Here is a 24,271-nt window from a genome sequence, read left to right as displayed (position 1 = left end):
GACTCTTTCTTGTTGAGACCTCTCACCCAAGAAAGTAGCCACCAGTTTCTAGCTGGATTTTCTTGCGTTCTATTTCGTTCAAAGATTTATTACAGAAAGAATAAAAGATGTAAAACAAAAGGGTCTTCAATCTTTATGAATGTTGCTCCTCACGAATCTGGATATTCAAGGAATGTTCATGAGCACATTATCATTTCTCTTGGATTGTCAACAAACTGTATTGTAATCTGTAATCACAATTATGAAGTTGTTAGTTTGTTGTTATGAACAGTTGAGAGCATTATGAGAAATTATGAAAGTTATGAATTGTTATGAAAAAGTTATTAGAATAAAGATTGAAAGACATCTTATATAGTTTCTGAAAAACCAACTACGCAATCGATTTCCCAATCGATTTTGTAAAGTTATAAAAGGTGCTAAATCGATTTGCCAATCGATTATCGCGATCTTGGTTTTCTTTAATCTTGAAACTATACAAGCTAATCGATTTACCAATCGATTCTTTAAAACAACACTTTTCAGCAGAACATGTCCAGACCTGTATAAATCGATTGCCTAATCGATTTCTGGGAAACTGTTTTAATAAAACTATTTTCAATCGATTACTCAATCGATTTGCCAAACTTCAGAGTCGATGTATAAAACCACGGAGTCGATTTGGTCACAATCTCAGAGTTCACTGTGTTTTCAACAAGTTTATTTCAATCGATTTGCCAATCGATTGTTTTCAAAACAGTGGCTCAGGTTTTTGATGTCAATCGATTTGTCAATCGATGTGATTCAAAATAGTGACTCAGTTTTAATATCAATCGATTTGCCAATCGATTATTTTCAAAACAGTGGCTCAGCTACTTGTTATCAATCGACTTGTCAATCGATGTGATTCAAAATAGTGATTCAGTTTTAATATTTTCATTTTTAATTAAGCTAATCGATTGCCTAATCGATTGCACATTTACAAACACTTAAGATTTCCTTACACCCTTGTTATGAAATCGATTTCCCAATCGATTTACATAGTCAGAATTCAACTTTTGTTGATTTCTTGTGTTCCAAGCAATTTGATCCAAGTGTGTAGGATTGGATTATGGTTCCTGAAATTTTGCTCAATTGAAATATTAGATTTATCATATTAAGTATGAATATTGTTGAATTGTGAATTATGTCAAAATTAGGAATCAAAGGATCAAAATCCAACAAAGCATTGGGTTTGAAATCATATAACATAGTGCATCAGAAACAATGAAGTTCATGTGTATCAAGTCAAAATCAATCATAGCAATTAATGAGCAACTTAGATGATTAAGCCAAATGATATAACATTTAAAAAAAATCATCATACATCACAGAATTATAACAGGTCAGAGCAAAACAGTATCAAACCTAAGGGTCCTAATCACCTAGTCTAGGCTGGTCCTCACTATCATCTATGGGAGAGGTTGAGACCGCTGTATTAACCTCAGCAGGTGTCTCCTCACCGTGAGTCTCAGGATTATCTAGGGGATCTGGGTTAGGTCCATCTGCAGCTTGACGACCAATATCTGCGACGTCTTCAAACAACAATTTGATGCCTAGGTGTGCTTGAATCGCATCCACATCCTGAACAACCGAGTTCAAGGATGCTTGCAGAGTCCTTAAACTTGCTTCCATGATGATAAAATATTCAAGGTTAAATTTTTAATCGCATATTACATCAAATTTATTTTCTCAAGAATGTTCATAATACAAAATCAATAATTTCAATATCCCAAATATGGAACACATATTCATATGAATAAATATCTCAAAATTACGAATTTCATTTTATAACTCATAAAATTCGATTAGCTACAAGTTATTTATACCGACTAAAACTTAATCACCAAGAGCACATAAAAAAGAAAGTTTGTTCATTTTATTATAAAATTTCTCCCACTATTAATCATTTAATCATAAAAAGCAAACTTTACGTTAAACGCATTTCATTAATCGACTTTCTTATATTATCATAATTAAAAATAAATAAAAAATTATCAATTTCTTCGAAAAACATATTTCAATTAAAAATCAAAGCTTTATAATTAAAATACCTAAAATTAAAGACTTTAAATCAAATAAATCAAGACAATGCGCAAATTACAAATGATATCATAATAAAAATTGGAACTTTAAAATTAAGTACACTAAGACAATACAAAACTCACAACTTTACATCAAATATATCCCAACAAGAATATTACTTATGTTATAATAATAAAAAATCAAAATTTTATAATTAAGTTCATCCAAACAAACATATTGCACATAAAAATCAAACTTTATTGTTAAAATCGTTTAGATAAACATAAAAATAAAATTAATATTTTTCAAACAACTAATTAATATATAATATAATCTTGCATGGGAAAAACTCTTACCTTAGACACTTTTCTTCTCAAGAAACATGTCTTAAATCCCACGAATCAAAGAATAAGTGAAATGAACCATCTTTACTTGAGATGATACTAATAAAAAGAAAAAAAAATAGAATTCAACTTGAACATGATGATGATAGCGAGAGAAAAACAGGGAGGGAGGCTAGAGGTTTCTCCTTTCTTTACTTTGTGACGATGGAAAGTTTTTGGAGGTGATTGGAAATGGGAAAACAATATTTGAAGAGAAATATTTTTATTTTTTTTTAATAAAATTAGCATTAGACGAAAAATATTGTCTAGGATTATTTTTTCTAATAAAAATAAAAATCTTTATTTTTAAAAGAGAGAAAGAAATTTTTTTTTTTTCTCTCTTGATTGCATTCAAAAATGAAATTAAGATGGTAAAAGAGAGATGTAGGCGCACCGAGTAGAAAATGTAGGAGTGTTCATCCTATCATCTCTTATTTGGATGAGACAAAGTCATAGAAGCTATCCTTATCTCAAGACAACACATTCAAAAGCCATAAATTTCTTGTCTTGGAGTGAGTTGGAGTGAGGTTTCAAAAGATGGATCAAGACAACAACAACAAAAATTATGCTAAGATGGATGGATCAAAAACATCTTCATGCAAGGACACTCATGCATATGAGTTGGATAAGTGATTTTAGAAGCATATTGTTGTTGGGACTAGAGCGCACAACGGAAACTCGTTAAATTAATTATTTCTTGTAGAATCTGAACTCAAAAATTACCGACTACAATCAAAACAAATAATAATAATAATAATAATATAGCCATTAATGAGAAAAATGTTATAAATTGGACATCATAAATTTTAACGTAAAAAATCTTTCAAATCCTTCAAAGTAAAAGTAAAAACTACAAGTCATCTAGACCATAGAAAAACTTCATTATAGCAAATAATGAGTATAATAATATAACATCCCAATAAAAATGGGTATCACAAACTGACTCTCAAATCAGACAAAACTACTAATATAAATTATTAAAATACCAAACAATGGTAAAAACAATATACTAATTAAAATGTTTGTTGATCCAACTTCCAATAAATTATTTTCTCTTTGGGTCCACTATATTCCTTGGTGTGACAACTTTTCAATTCTCACCCATATTCTTTTTATATGTATGTCCCTTTTTAATTTTTTTTCTTTCTAATTGTCCTAGTCTGAAACTTAATTCTTTAAATGTCCTATTTTTTTTTTTCAGTACAAAGTCGTTTCTTGGGGAAGCGACCACCTGAAAAGAAAATTTTTTAACCTCAATAGAAGGTCACTTCTAGGGGAAGTGATCTCTAACTGAAAACTTTTTTTTTTTGTTTTGTTATATTTTAAAATTAGTTTATTATTTGAATTATTAATTTAATTATTTAAAAAATAAAAATACTAATAATAAATTAAAATAAAATACATTAATAAATTATAAATAAAGTTTATATTTTAATTGTTATTATTATTATTATAATAAATAATTATTATACTTATAATTAAAAGTGATTATAATTAAAATGATTAAATAAAAATAATTATATTATATTATAAATTTTAAAAAAATAAATGATAATAAAATATAAATAATAATAACAATTAAATAAATTAAATAATAATAACAATTAAATAAATTAAATAATAATAACAATTAAAGAAAAAGAACAATTAAATAAATTAAATAATAATAACAATTAAATAATAATAATAACAATTAAATAATAATAATAACAATTAAAAATAAAAATAAATTAAATAATATTGTCTTAGATAATAGTGTGAATCAGGAAATCATATTAATTTGTAATTATATTTGTCAAATTTCCAAAAATAAGTTAGACAAATCAAGATTTGATTTGATCTCTTTAATTTGTAATTATGAGATCATTGAATAGAAATTAAAGAGATCAAATCAAGTCCTGATTTGTCTAACTTATTTTTGGAAATCTGAAAAATATAATTACAAATTAATATAATTTCCTGATTCATACTATTACCTAAGACAATATTATTTAATTTATTTTTAATTTTAATTGTTATTATTATTTAATTTATTTAATTGTTATTTTCATTTAATTTTTATTATTATTAAATTTTTATTATCATTAATTTTTTTTTAAAATTTATAATATAATATAATTATTTAATCATTTTAATTATAATAATTTTTAATTATAAGTATAATAATTATTTATTATAATAATAATAATAATTAAAATATAAAATTTATTTATAATTTATTAATGTATTTTATTTTAATTTATTATTAGTATTTTTATTTTTTAAATAATTAAATTAATAATTCTAATAATAAACTAATTTTAAAATATAATAATAAAAAAAAGTTCTTAGTTAAAGGTCGCTTCCCCGGGAAACGACCTTCTATTGAGGTTAAAAAAATTTATCTTCAGGTGGTCGCTTCCCCAAAGAATGACCTCCTATTAAACAAAAAAAGTAGGACATTTAGAGAAATAAATTTCAAAGTAGGAATATTAGGGAAAGTTTTTTAAAAAGAGGGATATTTATATAAAAAATACTCGCATTTTTATACATATATAGGAATTAGTACCCTTTATTTGTCACATATGGGCTAATAAAGCCTATGAAACTTATTTTTTTCTTCTTCTTTAGATAGGTGCGGGATCCCACTCGAGGAGGGACCCACCCAACACATATGACATGATATTTATTTTGATAATGCATCATTATGTCTTGACATATGCATCTTCATGAATATTGTCTTTGTGATAGATTTATTTTTCCAAATAGTATGTATGAGTAATTTTCTGTCTGGAAGTTGCCTTAGAGACATGTATTATATCTGGATCTTATAGTATTTAGGAGCATGCATAACATTGAAGTGTCTTGTGATTGTTATGATTATGATTATTTTAGATTATTTGATGTTATAATGAGATATTGATTATCCTTGAGTGATTTTGACGTTATAATATGATTTTGTTTCTTTAATATTTTCATATACCGTGATGTGTTTTATACAGCTCTAAACATACATCTATTAACATCATACAGACACACATACATATACATATATGTATGCGTATTTGAACAACTCTTTACATACTACTACAAACATATGCATATCACATAGAACACTTGAATATCAATACCTTAATAAATGGACAATGAAGCATATCATGCGTTAGGATATGAAATGCCATTTCTAATGTTAATACATAAAGTATACATTAGTTCATTAAATTGTTCATACCAAATACTTTTTGTTATTATCAAAACTCTTTGTTTCTCTTCTACAAAACAAGTCTCTGCACTTCAAAATAGCCCAAAACATCCTTAAAAAGTGAGAAAAACACACTTTAATCCATTATGCAGCGTCTCGTCCGCTCCAACTCAAGCAAGGGGCACTCCAACACTCGTGGAGAAATAAATTGTAAAAATACTGCAGAAATGCGTCCCATGCGCAGACATTTGCACTCCAGCACACAACATTTGTTGTTTTACTTTTACTATATTTTTCTCCTCTTTTGTGTCCAAATTTGGTATTGGTGTCAATGTGAAAGTTATAGACGTGGATATTAGCTTTAATTTAGACTTTGTGTAACACCATTTGGACGTCTGCAACTCTTGATATGAATTAAATACTCCACATAAATCATGTTTATTTCTCATCAGATTAAATTCAGCATTGCACTATAACAAGGAAACAACTTAAAACTACGAAACATCTCTACTTAATCAAGGAAATAAGAACATATAAATTTCAGTAAATTCAAGAACTAAAATCTACAAAATATATTAAATAACTCCTTAAATTAACTAGTGAATGTTAAAGATAAATAAGACTAAAAACAACGAAAAATATGCATATGATAAAGAACAATCAGACGTATTTTCTTATATAAATCTACCCATGGTTTCCATATATAGAGAATGATTATACACATATACAAAATAGATTAATTACTTTAGTTTCACCGATGGATTAATGGGCATTTCAATCCTTATGACACCATCGACTAAGTAACTTTGATTCTTTAGTTCTCGACAACGTTGGTCTTTAAATTAACTATACGAATAAATTTAAAACACATCGATAAAAGTAACTTTTCCATGTAGAACATGTTGACAATTTGCAAGATCTGCTCGATATTCATCTTCAAATATCTTTATCGATAACTTATACTCTTTATATAAGGTTTATGAAATGGAGTTATTGGGATTGCATAAGAATTTAATAAAGCTTGAATTGAAGTATTTGAAATCAGCACTGATAAGGAAATCATTTGAGAGCAAAGCGGGAGATTGTGGACATGATGGTTATAGTAGGAGGGTGAGAACCAAACAATGCCACTTATAGAAGACATGATTATCATGGCGGTCATGCAAACCCTAACATAGGAAGGAAGAAAATCATGTGTCTTGAAATTCCTGTAGTGAAAACTATCATTCTAATTTAAGTATTAAATTGATGTTATTATTTTAAATATTATTATTGTTTTTATTATTTGTAAGTACAAAATAAATATAGTATGTAAATGAAAAGGAGACTTTGATTGAAAATAAATAATATAATTTCTATTAAAATGATATAATCTTATATTATGTATTTTATTTTTTATATAATTTCGACTAGATATATTATATATACATACACAAACATGCTAAATGTATGAGTATTTGAACAACTCACTACGCGAAAAAACGCATATTACAGCGGTTTTTTTAAGCCATTTACAGCACTTTTTCAAAAAAATAAGCGCTGTGGAAACGAGCGCTGTAAATGATACAACAACGCTTTTAAAAAAGCGCTATAAAACATGTAAATACAACGCGCGCTTGTTATGCACATTTTACAGCGCTTCTTCACAAAAAGCGCTGTAATATGCACCCCATTATATGAGTTATGGGTGTGCATTTTACAGCGCTTTCTCAAAAAAGCGCTCTAATATGCCCAACCATAATTTCATATATGGGTGGGCATATTACAGCGCTTTCTCACAAAAGCGTTGTAATATGCCCACCCATAATTTCATATATGGGTGTGCATATTACAGCGCTTTCTCAAAAAAGCGCTGTAAAATGCCCACCCATAATTTCATATATGGGTGTGCATATTACAGCGCTTTCTCAAACAAGCGCTGTAAAATGCCCACCCATAATTTCATATTATGGGTCTGCATTTTACAGAACTGTCAAATAAATACTCATTCTTGTCTCCGCATAAGATGTCGATGTTCAAACTCGATCCAGACAATGTAAAACACTACATTGTAGATATGTTTTTAAGAAATAAAGAAAGTGATAAATTGTTCTTGGCACCATATAATTCAGGGTACGTAATTTTATCTTTTTTAATTGATGAGAATTTAATTTATTAGTTGTCTATAAACAAAATTGCTTAACCAATTTTTTGTTGTTGTAGGGCACATTGGGTGCTATTTGCAATCAATGCGGTCTCTGAAGTGATATACTATTTGGATCCCGTGCACGGCGATTACACCAATCACCCCGGAATAAAGAATATGCTCGACACGTAAGTAATATTCATTTATTTCTTACATATATATATTTATATATATATATATATAAATATATATATGTAAGAAATAAATGAATATTACTTACGTGTCGAGCATATTCTTTATTCCGGGGTGATTGGTGTAATCGCCGTGCACGGGATCCAAATAGTATATCACTTCAGAGACCGCATTGATTGCAAATAGCACCCAATGTGCCCTACAACAACAAAAAATTGGTTAAGCAATTTTGTTTATAGACAACTAATAAATTAAATTCTCATCAATTAAAAAAGATAAAATTACGTACCCTGAATTATATGGTGCCAAGAACAATTTATCACTTTCTTTATTTCTTAAAAACATATCTACAATGTAGTGTTTTACATTGTCTGGATCGAGTTTGAACATCGACATCTTATGCGGAGACAAGAATGAGTATTTATTTGACAGTTTCCTCGTGCACACGACCTTCTCGTACAAAAACCTTCAATGAAAATTTTAAACTAGATTAATTACCAATACATTTAATTAATTACAAATAAATGCAATTAAAAGTATTTTTTACCTTATGTACAAGCTGATTACAGTAACACTCAGCTCCTTATGTTCGAGAAGATCGTACATTTGCTCCTTTTCGAGGTATTCAATATACTCATCTCCAAAGATGTCTTGATTCATTTGTACAATGGGCGAATCGTTGCTGCTGCCCATGTTCCTTTTTATTTGGATGTCAAGACACGCCCCGTATTTACCAAGGCGTGGCTGACTTTTATTAGGAGCAGCAGCAGCAGCGACCGATTTTCCCCGATCCAGATTTTTTGTTGCTGCAAGTTTTGCAGCTTTATTACCCTCCAGCCTTTGTAGTTTGGCAGCCCTATTAACCTCCAATTTTTGAGGTCTGCTGCCTTTTTTTGGCTGTAGGGGTGGTTTATTTATTTGGACCTACAAAAATGAGGTAAAATGTTAGTTTATTGAATCTGAAAAAATAAAAAACCTTAGGCAATAAATGTGACAAACCTTTTCGGGAGATGTAACTGATTTGTCCTTGGGAATCTTTTTTTCGAGGGCAACAAGGTGTGTGGGCCATGCCACGTAACTGCCAATAGCGTCGCTTAAGAACTTCATATCTCCATCGTTGTCCGGTATGGGCAACGGTGCAGTTGGTTCGAAAGCAACCGTAGGCGATACTTTGACATGGCCCGCGGGGATCGGAATATTGTGCAATACTTCTCCCGAAGTATTGTGCAATATTCCTTTTCCCACCTTCCGTTGAGTCGGCGAGGACAAGTATAGGACACATGTAGTGACACCCTACATCAATAGTTAAAACATAAGTACAGTTAATATATAAGTTTGTTTAATACATAAGTAATTACATAAGCAAGTAAGTAGTAAGTAATTAATTACCTCGGGAATACTCTTCAAACCGACGTTGCAACTCCCGGTTTCACTCTCCATTTGTATTTCAGGTTGGAGCTGAACCGGAAGTTGCTTGTCTTTATTCGTATTCACCAAGAGTGCCACTTGCTCCGATAAGATTCTGAGCTTCTCTAATACTTCCTCGTTGGAAGGTTTTTGGCGCTTCTCTTGAGGAAAAAAGCTTTTGGGAGTTACGCCAAATCCTTTCCCCCTCACTCGACCGGAATACTCAGGGACATTAAACACTTTCCCAAGAATGTCCCTGCACGTATCCTTGTTGCCCTCTTGAGTTTCAGAACTTTGTTCAATAGTTTCCTAAAATACATGTAACATTAAAAAGATAAGTTCAATAGCATTTTTAAAATACAATATTAAAAAATATTAAAGTGATAATATACTTACACAAAGTTCTACAACTTTCTTGACATTTTCATTATCAACCACTCCTTCTTTGTTAACACGCGCTTCCTTCCATAAGATATGACGACCCAAGGGTTGATCGGCTTGGGTGTCTTTTCTCTATTCGTTAAAATCATAAACAAAATAATACAAATTAGTTACACACTATAGTTTATAATACAAATTACAAGTGATGTTTAATTACTTACAATTTTTTGTTCAAGGCGTGCATATCCCATACGTGATTTCTTGTATGGGTGTTTTGGGTTGCTTGCCCGTTCGCGATTTGCCTTACTAATATTCTATATAAAAAAAAAATAGCAATTGTGTAAAAATTTAAAATACGCTACGAATATGAATAATAAAACACAAATGCTAATAAATTAATCACTTACGACAAACGCCGGGTCAGAACGTTTGGAAACAAATGCACTCCATTCATCCTTTGATATATAATGTTGATATATCTTTGGAGGTTCAGCATTTGTGTTTCCTTCTCTATCTTTTAGATAGAAATTTGAGAGATGGGATCTAAATCCACGATGGATTTTCCCAGCAACTCTCAAAACATATGACTTTCGTTCCTCATCAAGAACAAAAGTGGTCTGCAATGAAAACAATTATAAGTAATGTATTTTACAGAAAAAAAATTATAAATGACAAAAGAGTAGATCAAAATATTTACTTGAATGTCATTCCAGATGATATCTTTGGCATCCTTCAACGCCTTATCTCTCCAGTTGTCTATTGTTATTGGGACATTTTGACGAACAACAGCCCCAATGTAGCTTACAAACATGGAGCTGTTGGGGTCAACTGGCTGACCACTCTCGTTCCAGCCAACCTAATAAACTCATATAGTAAGTACATGCCCTAAACCCTAAAAAAAGATAAAAAAACACACAGCAAACAGAGTATATATAGTATACCTCAAATTTAATGCCACTGCTCCGTGCTTTAATCACCCTTTGCATGATAGTTGCACCACGTTTGACTTCTTTTTCGTAAGTCTTAGAGGTGCCAACTTCTTCATTTTGAACTTCTAAATCTTTGTTTGTATCCATTTAACTACAACAAGTTCAACATGCACTTTAGTATAACATCAACAAGCTCAACATGGATCATGCATTATTATAAACAAACTCAACATGTATCAGTATATCTTAAAAAAGCTCAACATGCATTCTAATGATTACAAAAATTTAATAACATCAATACCTGAATAATGATGGTTCGAAGAAAGACGAAATGCAAAGAAAAGAGGGTTTGCAGAAAGTTCACAGAAATATGGTTCACAGAAATACGGTTTGAAGAAATACGTAATGAGGGTTACGTATTTCAATGAAAATATATTGTGTGAAATGGGAGAGATGATCTTGGATGGAAATAAGGTTCGAAATGAAGGAGATGATCGTGGAAATAAGGTTCGTAAAGGACGGGATGATAGGGTTTGCAAAAGAAGAGAAGAAATGAAGGTTGAGATGAAGGTTACGTAATGAAGAGGAAACTGAAGAGGTAACTGTTATATATACGTAACACTTTTACAGCGCTTTTTATAAGCCTTTTACAGCGCTTATTTTGTAAAGCGCTCTAAAAGGCTTCTTTAGTTAAATTTTTAAAAGGCTCTTTTACAGCGCTTTTTTCAAATAAGCGCTGTAAAAGACCTCCGTGTGTTATTATGTTATTTGAATGCCTTTTACAGCGCTTTTTTCAAATAAGCGCTGTAAAAGACCTCCGTGTGTTATTATGTTATTTGAATGCCTTTTACAGCGCTTTTTTCAAATAAGCGCTGTAAAAGACCTCCGTGTGTTATTATGTTATATGAATGCCTTTTACAGCGCTTTCACACATAAGCGCTCTAAAAGGCTTCTTTAGTTAAATTTTTAAAAGGCTCTTTTACAGCGCTTTTTTCAAATAAGCGCTGTAAAAGACCTCCGTGTGTTATTATGTTATATGAATGCCTTTTACAGCGCTTTCACACATAAGCGCTCTAAAAGGCTTCTTTAGTTAAATTTTTAAAAGGCTCTTTTACAGCGCTTTTTTCAAATAAGCGCTGTAAAAGACCTCCGTGTGTTATTATGTTATTTGAATGCCTTTTACAGCGCTTTTACACATAAGCGCTCTAAAATGTCTCTTTATGTTAATTTTAAGAGGCTCTTTTACAGCGCTTTTCCCAAATAAGCGCTGTAAAAGACCTCCGTGTGTTATTATGTTATATGAATGTTTTTTAAAGCCTTTTACAGCGCTTTTCCACATAAGCGCTCTAAAATGTCTCTTTATGTTAATTTTAAAAGGCTCTTTTACAGCGCTTTTTCCAAATAAGCGCTGTAAAAGGCCTTATTGTTTTTGTGTTTTGTTATGTTATGTTATTTTTTAAACAAGCTCAACATGCATGCAAAACCCACATAGTAGTAACTGGTCACCACAAAAATCCCTTCCTCTTCACCAAACTCTTCTCCTTTTATGCATCTTCTTCACAAACATCAAAGCTTACTCTTTCACAATTCAATCTCCACCTCAACACCCTTTTTATCTCTTTACATTCTCTTTCCTTCTTAAATCGAAACTTAATTGGTATTCAGGATCATTGCCATGTTGCGAAAAATGGGTTTGTGTCTGGTGTTTTTGGGGATTCCCATGATGCGTACAAGGTGTTTGAAGAAATGGGTTTGTGTCTGATGTTTTTTGGATTCCCATGATGCGTACAAGGTGTTTGAAGAAATGGGTTTGTGTCTGATGTTTTTTGGATTCCCATGATGCGTACAAGGTGTTTGAAGAAATTAGGTGTCTGATGAATATTATTTTTAAAGCTTTTTTACAGCGCTTTGTCAAATAAGCGCTGTAAAATGTCTTTTTTACTCACTTTCAAAAGAGTCGTTTACAGCGCTTTGTGTGAAAAGCGCTGTAAAAGGTATAAAACACTCATTATTTTATTTTTAAAAGGATCTTTTACAGCGCTTTTTAAGATAAGCGCTGTAAAATGTCTCTTTATTTTATTTTTGTGTTTGGTTTATTTGGGTTGGGATGACATTAAAAACATTTTTATCATTGTTTATTGGATTAAAAATATTGTTATCATTGTCTTTATCACAATACTTTAGGAGATGATGAATTATTAGAAATGAGTATTCTGAAGAATCTATATATATATATGCACTGAGCAAAAGAGAATCTCTCTATTCAGTTCAGTTCAGTTCATGTAAATTACTAATTTATATTCAGTTCAGTTCATGTAAATCAAGCTAAATATAAAACACTCATTGTTACATGAACTTGGTATAAAACACTCAAATCAAGCTAAATATAAGCAGAAAATAAATTAATCAGAAAATAAATTAATCAGAACTTAGTATAAAACACTCAATTCAGATTACATGCATATTTACAATAACACAGTTCAGATTACATGCATAGCTTATATAAAACAATTAAACATATATATACATTAAGATGCCCTTCTTCTTTTCCTGGTGACATTCACATTTGTTTGTCCATTTACAATACGAAACGATGGATTAATCCAAATTCCCTCATCATGATCATCTCTAAGATATAAACCATCATCAGTTGAATCAATTTCATGTGGTTGTTGTGATGTTGCAAATAAAAGATCATTACCAACATCTTCATCATTATTGTTATCATCACTTATTTTATTGGTCGATAGGACAACAGACCATTTATCATTAGAAGGATCAGTGACATAAAACACTTGTTGAGCTTGCGACGCTAAAATAAAAGGCTCGTCTTTGTATCCCACCCTATTAAAATCGACAAGCAAGAATCCTGACTCATCAATCCGAACGCCATTATTATTATCGACCCACTTGCAACCAAATATGGGAACACGAAACATTGTGTAGTCTAACTCCCATATGCGCTCGATAACCCCAAAATATGATAGATTTGCATATATTGGGTTTTTGTCTTTTGCACTTGAGACATGCATCGCTTCAGCTACGAGAGTGACTCCACTATTTTGCATAGTGGTCTGATCATCTTGTTCTTTGGTATAAAATGTGTAGCCGTTAATAACATAACCAGTGTAAGAAAAGACATGTAAGCTCGGACCATTTGCTAGCCACCTCAATCTATTTGAAATTGATCCGGGGTCTATATCAAATTTTGACATTATGTGATTTTTTAACCATGTTACAAAACTTCGATTGTGCTCTCGAGTTATCCAATTTTGATTCCTATTCATGTTCAAACGAGATAACTGATCAATGTGTATTGTAACATACGGTTGAACCTCATCATCATTGTGCAGAACATACAATTGTGCCTGCTCCCATTCTGTCCTTGATATAGTCAGTAGTCTCCTTCCAGTTATCCCTTCTCCTGATAGTCTTCCCGAATGACGAGACATGGGAAGCCCTATGGATTCAACATTGGACAGATATTCAGTACAAAATTCAGCAGCCTCTTCAACAATGTATCGTTCAGCAATACAACCTTCTGGTCGACTTCTACTTTTTACGTACCCTTTTAATATTTTCATATATCGTTCTATCGGATACATCCATCTCATATAAGCTGGCCCACAAAGTTGTGTCTCCTTAACCAGATGAACAGTAAGGTGAACCATTATATCAAAAAACGATGGTGGGAAATACATTTCAAGCTCACACAAAGTAACAACAATTTCCCTCTGCAATGTCGGTAATTTCTGAGGGTCGATCACTTTACTACAAATTTCCCTGAAGAAGAAACATAATCTAGTTAAGGCTAGTCGAACTTTTTCAGGTAAAATGGAACGTATACCTATTGGTAGCAAATGCTCCATTATAATATGACAATCATGGGTCTTCAAACCTTTTAACTTGAGGTCTTTCATACAAACCAAATTTTTAATGTTCGAAGAGTATCCTTCTGGAACTTTAACTTCGTGTAGAAATTTACATAAAACAATTTTTTCCTTTCTAGATAGAGTATGAGCGGCTGGAGGTAGATATGTGCGATTTCCTTTCTTTACTGGAGCCAGTTCATTTCTTATTCCCATATCGACCAAGTCCAATCTTGCATTGACGCCATCTTTAGACTTTCCTGGAACATTGAGTAACGTACCAATAACACTTTCAAATACATTTTTCTCAATATGCATCACATCGAGGAAATGTCTTACATACAATGACTTCCAATATGGCAATTCAAAGAAAATTGACTTTTTCTTCCACCCAGTTTTCACCAGCTCTCCCGCAAAAGGTTTGCCAAATTTATTGGTCAAACCTTGTACTTTTTCAAGTATTTGATATCCAGTCGGTGCTAAAGGAGCTTTACCTTCCTCTGATTTTCCATTGAATGCATTTCTCCACCCACGATACTGATGACTATAAGGTAAAAATCTACGATGTCCAAGAAACACATTCTTCTTACAATGTTTCAACCGCATCCAATTTGTACTCTCTTCACATATAGGACATGCACACTGACCTTTAATGCTATATCCTGATAAATTACCATATGCTGGAAAATCATTAATTGTGCCGAACAACATAGCCCTCAAATTGAAACATTCTTTCTTATACCCATCATAAACTTCCACACCTGTCTCCCACATACTTTTTAAATTTTCGATTAGAGGAGTCAAGTATACGTCGATATCATTCCCCGGTTGTTTGGGTCCAGAAATTAACAGAGACAACATCATAAACTTACGCTTCATACATAACCATGGAGGTAGGTTATATATTACCAAAATCACAGGCCACGTGCTATGTGAGATGCTTTGAAGACCATGTGGATTCATTCCATCAGTAGAAAGTGCAAGTCTTAGATTTCTTGACTCTATCCCGAATTCAGGATACTCGTGATCAATTTTTGCCCATTGTGGGGAATCTGCAGGGTGTCGAAACATTCCATCTCTAATTCTTTCATCTGCATGCCATGTCAAGTGTTTTGAATCTTCTTCACTGCGATACATGCGCCTAAATCTTGGTATTATAGGAAAATACCACACGACTTTTGCTGGAGTAGATTCTTTCTTCTTATATCGAGAGACATTGCATTTCGGACACGCCTTAAGTAGTTCATATTCGTTTCGAAATAAAATGCAATCGTTAGGACACGCATGAATCCTTTCGTAACTCATTCCAATAGAACACAAAATCCGTTTAGCCTCGTAGGTTCGACTGGGAAGTTCATTATCATCTGGCAACATATCTTTTATGAGTGTTAATAATTCTGTAAAGCTTTTATCAGACCATCCATTACTCGCTTTTAAGTTGTACAACTTTAATATCGCTGACAGTCTTGTGAATTTAGTACAACCATTATATAATTCTTTCTCTGCATCACTCAACAAACTTTCAAACATTTTAGGACAATCTCGAAGATCTTCTTCAACTGCTTTTGCAATCTCATCAACTCGGTCCGGCTCATATGTATCTGTATCGAAGTCAGTTGAAGCATATGTCGAACTATTCTCAAAATTAATGTTTCCTTTTTTTTTTTCTCACCATGTCTTATCCAACATGTGTAGCTTTGATCAATTCCATTACATACTAGATGTCCTTCTAATTCATCTTCTCTAACACGTTTTCCAAAACAACATTTTAAACAAGGACAAACTACTCTATTTGGATCTTTTGCATTCTTCACTGCAAACTCAACAAACTCCTTCACTCCAATTTCATACTCTTTTGACAATCGATTGGCTGAAATCCATTTCCTATCCATATTATACCACCTATATAAATGCAGTAACAAAAATAATAAGCTTTCAAAACATATCAACAAGTTTCAAAAAGAAACCAATATCAACTAACAATTTCAAAACAGAACAGATCATGTGGTATGAGTTTTTGACAATTTTTGACAATTTCAAAACATAACAGATCATGTGTAAAAAATACCTTAGACAACGTAGATGGCCGCACAGTACGTAGAGGATATTAGGGTTCCCAACGTATATAATTATTTGAAAGATGTAGAGGATATGAGGGTTTCCAACGTATATAATTATTTTAAAGATGTATTTTACAGCGCTTGTGAAAAAAGCGCTGTAATAGGTAGTTAAATTCAATGAAAGCGCATGTATTTTACAGCGCTTGTGAAAAAAGCGCTGAATAGGTAGTTAAATTCAATGAAAACGCATGTGTTTTACAGCGCTTGTGAAAAAAGCGCTGTAATAGGTAGTTAAATTCAATGAAAGCGCATGTGTTTTACAGCGCTTGTGAAAAAAGCACTGTAACTGATACGCGAAAGCGCTTCCTTTTACAGCGCTTTTTTGACAAGCGCTGTAAAAGCCTTATAATGTGATGCGCAAACGTTATATGACCTACTACAACGCTTGTTTTACAGCGCTTTGAATCAAAAGCGCTGTAATAGGTTCCGTTATTTTTAAAATATAATTACAACAGCGCTTGTGTTTAGCAAGCGCTGTAAAATGGGCGCTGTTAAATGTCATTTTTGGCGTAGTGACTCCTCAAACACTACTACACACACTGCACATAAATGCATATCATAGAGAACACATAAATATCAATACCTTAATAAATGGACACTCAAGCATACCATGTGTCATGTGTTAGGATATGAAATGCCAATTCTAATGTTAATACATATAAAGTAGACACAAAGACATGTTAAATGGGGAAGGAAACTAGAAAAAATGGCAGAAACCTGAAGAAAAAAACTAGCCATGAGTCGATTCATGAAAGCCATGAATAAAATCATGACATGTACAACGAGACTTTATTCATGCTCTAAGAGACTAATTTTTCACTCTTTGACATCATTTTGTATTCGGATACAACCCCGATGATATGTGTGTGTGTGTGTATGGAATGCTTAATATGTTTATCATTTCTATGATTTGTTGTTTGGAGGATGTTTGTATATCATGAGTTTAAGGTTAGAATAAAAGAGAACATGAATATAAGGATTTTAAGTGTATTATATAAATAATATTATTGATGCATTGAGGGAAATTTTATGGTATAAGATCAACGGATATAATGTGCTTAAGAGTGTGGCCCTCGACTACGGTTCTATGTTGATAAAATAAGTGAAATTGATAAATGACAAGGTCGTACTTGTGGTTTGAGATGCCATTGAGGTGTTTGGCATAATAATATTTAGTTTTGCTATATCTTCCAATTTTTATATCTAAATAAGAATCTTCTATCCCATATATCAATTTTCCTCGGGCTTGTTCAATATGTTTAGGTTATGACAAGGAAGGCCTCGCAACTGATATTGTCTATAGCTGATTTTGGAGATATCAATATTGAGTTGTGAGGATGTTGGTTTAGTTTGGATAGCGATGGTGTCTTTTAGAGTCTTCTAACTTGAATCTTTTGTAAAATGTTTTTTTGACTACTTGGTCTTGGTCTTAAGTGTACCACATGGATTTCTTTTGATATGTAGATACCCTGTGTATGTATATATAAGTGTTTTGATGTTAATATAGTTAAAGCAATTTTACTAAATCATTACAAGTAATATGAAAACGGTAATACCGAGTTTCGAAATCAAATATTGTATTATACTATTGAATTACAATTAATTATTAAAATTGAACAAAATATTTCTCAATTGATTGAATAATTTTAAAACAAACATAATTAATAATATTCAACTTTTCTAATAAGATAAATATCATAGATGAATTTCACTTTGAATCTAATCTCAACTTGTAATTTTATCCTAGTTACTAAATCCTTTATTGATATTAATGAATTATCTTTATTATTCTTGCCCTAATTCGTTAGTTACAGAACCTTCAATTCAAAGTAACTTATAATTCCTTGGTGGATTTAATATTAGAATTAAGTTTTACATTAAAATAATTTAAAGGTTGTAAAAACACAAGAAAGGATGGTTTGAATTGTGTTTTAATGTTTTTAAAAATATCTTTTTGATAAACTTGGTAGTTGAAAAGCTCAAAATTGAATAAACAAAAGAAATTAGTAATTCACACAGAAATTTATATTAGTTCGCCATTAAACCAGTAGCTACGTGTAGCCTCTTCACCTAAAATGATTTTCTAAAATAATGCAAATCGAATTACCACACTTAACCTTAACAAATTAAGTCTTCTCAACTTCCAATTTGCAGCTAGAAACCGTTGAAAAAAAACAATCACTACTAGGCTAGGTAACAAATTAATGAGGTTAGGTTTTTCTCTAAATCTCTCTCAAGAGTTTGATTACAATGTATTACTTTAATATTTTTCTTTTTCGGCACTTAGATAAATTTTGAATGATGGCATAAAGTTGTAGTACTTGTTATGTTGTGTTTTATTGTGATGTATTGTTCTACTATCGCAAGTAAGGAAACGTGTCATTTTATTGAACTCTTCACGGTAAGGTATGTGTCCTTAAGGCAAGGCTTGTGTGCTTTCTTTCAGAAATAGATCAAGCTTGTATCTTCATGGGCTTCCACAATTGAACCGTTGGTGATACATTTATTCGTTGAGCTCCCAGCTGAATCCCTGAAATCACTCCTCATAACTCGAATTAAAAAAAATTAGAGGGTACATGATCAGAGGATCGGATAATCAGAGCATTATCTTACAAACCATTGGAGCATGTAGATTCTGGATGATCACGTGAGGATGCACATATCTTGTCTTCTCAAATGATTAATTATTCTCACATAATTAGCACTCATAAGAATGATGACTTCTTCAGAGCAATTGACTTTATCAAAAGCATTGACTTCTTCATGAAAGTTGACTAAGTATTGACTTTCTCCAGAAGTGGTGACTTTCTTTATAGGCAAATGAATTAGATGTGTGATGTATCTCCAGAGGTAACTGAGTTAGAGGTTGACTTATATCTCTAGGGGAAATTGAGTTAGAGTCTTGGTTGAACTGTAGAGACAGCTGAGTCAGACACTTGTTTACATCTTTCGAGGAAACCATAGTAGACCATTGCTTGTAATAAAAGAGGTGTGTATCACCAGACTTAGAAATGTAGAGCATAGAAGTGGACTCTTGGTACTCCTTTATATTAATATGATAATCAGATGATATAACATAATATCCTACACAAACAATTGATTTTGGAACTATACACTTAATTACAACATTAATGCATTAAATTGTTCCCACCAAATACCTTTTGTTATCGTAAAAAAAAATAAAATAAAGAATTGTTCTTCAAACCATCTTGATTTTAACAATCATCCCCCTTTTTGATGAAAAAAAAATCTATTTTGTGAATAATTTAATAAAAATAAAGCATAATTCATAAAGCTCCCCCTAAGTTAAAGCATATTCAAAGATAAGAATGCATACTAATATTCTGACTTTGTCAAAAAAAAAATATCCCCTTTTGAAAGTCTTAAATTAAAGTATTCAAGGGTTTGTTTTTAAAATGTATCTCAAAATAAATTATCCCCCTTTTGTCATCAAACAAAAAAAGTGAATAATTTTCTATCAAATTATTACTAAAACAAACGTACACAAATTGCACAGTATATCAATTGAATGAAGTAGAGCATATATATTTAACTTGCAAATTTTAACTCTTTGGTGTTTAGAATATAGTATACTCCTAAGCTGATGAAAATAAGAAATGTTGTATTTTATTCATGTTCACAGTTCATAAGGAGTCTTATTTAGAATAGGTCAGATAAAGACTTTGTTCTGAATATAACATGCAGTATTCATTGCTTCTGTCAGGAAGTGTTTTGCAACATTCATCTCATTTATCATAGTGCATGCCATTTTTTGAAGATATCAATTTTTCTTTCTACAACACCATTTTGCTCAGGTGTTCTGATAGAGGAATAGTTGTATAAAAGTTTGTTCCTTTCACCTAAGCTTTCAAAAAGATTGTTTTCAAAGTCACCACCATGATCACTATGAGTTGTTGTCATTGAAAGACATATCTCATTCTACATTTGTTTATAGAAGGAAGTGAAGACCTTATGTAACTCATCCTTGTGTCTAAGGAATTTAACCCATGTTCATCTGGTATAATCCTCAACAATGACAAGTTCATACTTCTTACCACTAACAGAGACAATTTTGATTAGACCATAAAGTTCTATATGTAAAAGCTCAAGAGGTCTTGTTGTGGAAACAATGTTTTTAGAAGAAAATGAGTTTTTAGTTTGTTTCCCTTTTTTGAAATCCTCACGAAGAACCTTTGATTTGTATTTGAGATTGGACATACCTTTAACAATGTTATTTTTTTGAAACCAACATTGCTAAGGAAATCATTTGATAGTGAGGAGGGAGATTATGGACATGATGGTTAATAGTAAGAGGGTGAGAACCAAAACAAGGCCACTTATAGATGATATGATTATCCATGGTGATCATGCAAACCCTAACATAGCAAGGAAGAAAATCTTAGGTCTTGAAATTCCACGCAGTGAAAACTTTCCCTCTAATTCAATTATTAAATTGTTATTATCATTTTAAATATTATTATTGTTTTTATTATTTGTAAGGAAGGGAAAAAAGCATAGCGTAATTCAATTTAAAGTACAAAGTAAATATACCATATAAAATATTATAATAGTAAAAGGACTGTGAGTCTCAGATTACATTATCAAAGATTTCCTGTCGTCCTTGAATGATATAGTGATGTTGATTGGAAAACTTTATCAGATGACTCCAAAACAATCAGTGTCTATATTTTTAGTATAGTTGGTGGTGTTGTATCTTGGAAATCAAAGAAACAAATGACAATGGCTTAGTCCACTATAGAGTTTGAAATGATAGCACTAGCAACCACTAGTGAAGAAGCGACTTGGTTGAGATGTTTGCTAGTTGAGATCCCTTTATGGAAAAACCTATGTCAACTGTATTGATCTATTATGATAGTATCACGGTTATTACAAAGATTGAGAATTGTTATTACAACAGTAAGAGACGACAAATATGTTATAAGTACAACACAGTTAGAGAGTTACTTTCTAAATGAGTTGTTATAGTGGATCATGTACGCATTGATGAAAATTTGGCAGATCCTTTGACGAAAGGATTAGCTAGAGAGAAAGTCCTAAATACATCTAAAAGAATATAGCTATTGCATATAGATCAACGAGTCACTCATGATGGTAACCCGACCTAAAATACTAGAGATCCCAATAATTAGGTTCAATGGATAATAATAAGTCATGTAGTGATATGAGATGAGCATACTATTATAAATTAGAGAAGCAAGACTCTTGAAGCGATGATAGTATGAGATAATAGAAACTCTTAATGAAATTTATACTCCATGTGGAGTGGAGTACCTAGCTACAAGAGTACTCTTGATAGACTTATTTATATGAATGTGAGAGTGAGGTTGTTTCTTATGAAATTTTGAGACATAATTCCTAGAGCGTTCACTATACTAGGATAGACGTGAAGAGTCATTAACGCACATGCTTTTAAGAATACACTCTATGAAAAGATTGTGTGGGTTTGATGTTAGAGATAGATTTCAAGATTACGAGTCACTCTTATTGAATATGAATCTTACTTATTATGCAAAGGTTCAAGTTGGAAGACATTTCTGCTTATGCACAATCTTATATAAGTGTTTGATGCTACTTCATAAATATTTTTTAAACTCAAGTAGGGGATTATTGAAATATAGAGAGTGTGTTAGTATGTGAATCTAATTTTTTTTTTGAAGTCCCACATTGGAAAGCTCTCATATATTGAGTAGTTTTCAACTTTATAAATATTGGAGTCTCACATTCGATAGTTTGCATATGTGGGAATGCATCCATCACTATATAAAGAGTGTTAAAATCTTGTAAAAAGTACATCAAAGTTGGATTCAATTCCCAACTTTCTTTCTACTCCTTCTTTTGCTTGATGCACTTTAAGTCACTTATCCCCTTTCTTTCTGTCTCTTCGATTTTGAGTGGTCATAATACCATTGTCCTTTTAGAGCAGTTTTTTGTATTGTAGTGCCTTGGAGTTCTGAGTGGTCCTAATAACATTTTCCTTTTAAGTACCATATTTTTAGAGTGGCCATTATAGCCATATTTATGGTGTAATTCTTGAACAGTTTTCTACGGTGCAATAGAACTTTGATACAGTTTGTCTAAGTTGTTTTATCGTGCGGACTTCGGGGTTGATAGTCGACCTTGCACATTTTAGGTATAACCACAAAATGTCTTAAAGAAAGCAATCTAGTCTGCGGCTCAACCTAGTAATATCTTCATTGGCAAAAAATTATTTTGAAACAGATTTTTGAAACTAAAAACAACAAAAAGTCCGGAAGATTTTCATTAACATGGTTACTCATGATTGCATTATCAATGGACACATTCACTCCTTAATTTAGCGAAATCAACACTTACTTCGAAGGGATTTACATACTTAAATTATCCATATTTGACGTAAAGGAAATTGTACTGCTGACTGGCTGACAAACTTTAGCCTTACTTTAGATTCTTCAAATCTTATATTTAGGGAGGACCCTTCTATTGAAATTAAAATCCTCTTTGTCAATGATATTTCTTAGGCTTTGATGTCTCAAGGTGTTTAGTTTTCTATTTTGCACTTTTTTGGGCCTTTGGCCCCCGTATGTAAAAGAAAGAAAAAAAAAATCTCTATTTATTTTGATAATTAATAAAGAGGATTTCAACCATATACGATGGTTTGCTCCCAAAAAAAAAAAAAATACTCACAAGCTATGGCCTTCACGTGATCAGATGCTAGGATTTAACTTTGAAGTACTTCGAATAGTTCTAATTAATAATTGAGAAGTTGTGCAATTGATTAATGACACATGTATACTCCGTTTTTTTTATTTACTCAACATGTATATTCCGTTATTGTCTGAGAAAATGTAGAATAATAACTGATTTTATTTTTTAAAAGTGATAAAATTACTCTAATGTAATACTACACTAATATTATATGGTTCACTTACGTTATAACAGATAGAAATTAATTTTACAAAATACATGATTAAATTAAAATTTTATATCATATAAATTAATTATATAAAATTTTGCACATATATAAAATTATTTGATCGATGATTGAAATTCAAAATTAAAGACATTTAATAAAAATATAAAAGACATTAATGTTGATGTATTTCAAGAACATATCAAATAATTTTAATTTTTTGTAAAATTCTATATAAGAAATTTATATGATATAAATTTTTATATAAATTAAAACATTACTGAACAGTAAAATATTACATTAGTCTAATTTAATCTTTCCATGTTTTTTTTTTTTTTAATTGTGAGTCATGCAATTTGATAATGTTTTCTGCAATAGACATTGCTAATTGTGTGTCATGCAATTTGATAATAGCACATTTGACTTTAATCAATGTTGTTGTTTATAATAAAATTTTATATTTAAGCAACAGGTTGGTGCATGTATTTGATGTTTTAGGTTAAGTCTTAGTTCTTTCTAACTTTCTCTTATGTCTTCGACTATTCGTTATATATTAATTGAAGCGAGAAAAATTTGCTGAGCTGGTGTTAACTTATCCCAATGACATCATCACCTAAACAAACTTTTTTATATACAACATTTATTAGTATAATTAATTATTCACTAGTTAATATTAAAGGTCATAACTTGAATAATTTTTAATTAAATTTTATTTATCTTGGAATCAAATTTTA

At 31.2% G+C, this 24,271-nt stretch overlaps 1 long non-coding RNA gene across 1 annotated transcript; it reads right to left on the bottom strand.

Annotated features, from left to right (window-relative positions):
- Window positions 1-16,056: 16,056 nt before the first annotated feature.
- Window positions 16,057-16,734, bottom strand: LOC140919896 (uncharacterized). Its single transcript, XR_012162522.1, has 2 exons — window positions 16,576-16,734; window positions 16,057-16,409 (listed from the first exon to the last, which is right to left on the bottom strand). It is a non-coding gene; the product is annotated as an uncharacterized lncRNA (long non-coding RNA).
- Between the last annotated feature and the right edge of the window lie 7,537 nt (window positions 16,735-24,271).

The sequence above is a fragment of the Cicer arietinum genome, chromosome 4 (genome assembly GCF_000331145.2).
Source record: "Cicer arietinum cultivar CDC Frontier isolate Library 1 chromosome 4, Cicar.CDCFrontier_v2.0, whole genome shotgun sequence".
Taxonomy (NCBI): domain Eukaryota; kingdom Viridiplantae; phylum Streptophyta; class Magnoliopsida; order Fabales; family Fabaceae; genus Cicer; species Cicer arietinum.
Note: the sequence above shows the minus strand (reverse complement) of the source record. Positions and strands in the feature narration are given on the sequence as shown.